The sequence below is a fragment of the Cyprinus carpio genome, chromosome B22 (assembly GCF_018340385.1).
Source record: "Cyprinus carpio isolate SPL01 chromosome B22, ASM1834038v1, whole genome shotgun sequence".
In the NCBI taxonomy this organism is placed as follows: domain Eukaryota; kingdom Metazoa; phylum Chordata; class Actinopteri; order Cypriniformes; family Cyprinidae; genus Cyprinus; species Cyprinus carpio.
In genome coordinates this window covers 4,872,279-4,872,586 of record NC_056618.1, presented here as the reverse complement: position 1 = coordinate 4,872,586, position 308 = coordinate 4,872,279, and the positions used below count along the sequence as shown (strand labels likewise).

The following is a 308-nucleotide window of genomic DNA, read 5'->3' as shown; positions in this document are numbered from 1 at the left end:
TTCCCAGCCCTGCAGCGAGGACACTACGCAGATAGAAAGAGAGAAAGAGTAACTCGCCGGATTTGATCCATTTCATGTCCTAGAAACATACAGGTAGGCTATAACTTTAACACAGACTCTACTAATTTTAACGCTCGCAGACATTGTTTTTATATATTTAATCCAATCTGATCCGTCTGAGAGATATGAGAATTAATTGCTGACAAGCGACAGCCCTAAAGGACAGAAGAAAAAAATAGCGTTTCAAATACTTATAAACTCTCTTTTATAGTGGACAAGACCGCGAGTATGTTTTCAAAGAGGGGTTA

The 308-nt window shown here is 39.0% G+C and overlaps 1 protein-coding gene and 1 long non-coding RNA gene across 3 annotated transcripts in view; one reads left to right on the top strand and one right to left on the bottom strand.

Annotated features, from left to right (window-relative positions):
• The window catches only part of LOC109084161 (NACHT, LRR and PYD domains-containing protein 12-like), a 941,455-nt gene that overhangs the window by 446,305 nt on the left and 494,842 nt on the right, over positions 1-308 (top strand).
• The window catches only part of LOC109078434, a 376,314-nt gene that overhangs the window by 156,670 nt on the left and 219,336 nt on the right, over positions 1-308 (bottom strand). The gene's annotated exons all lie outside the window — the stretch shown is intronic.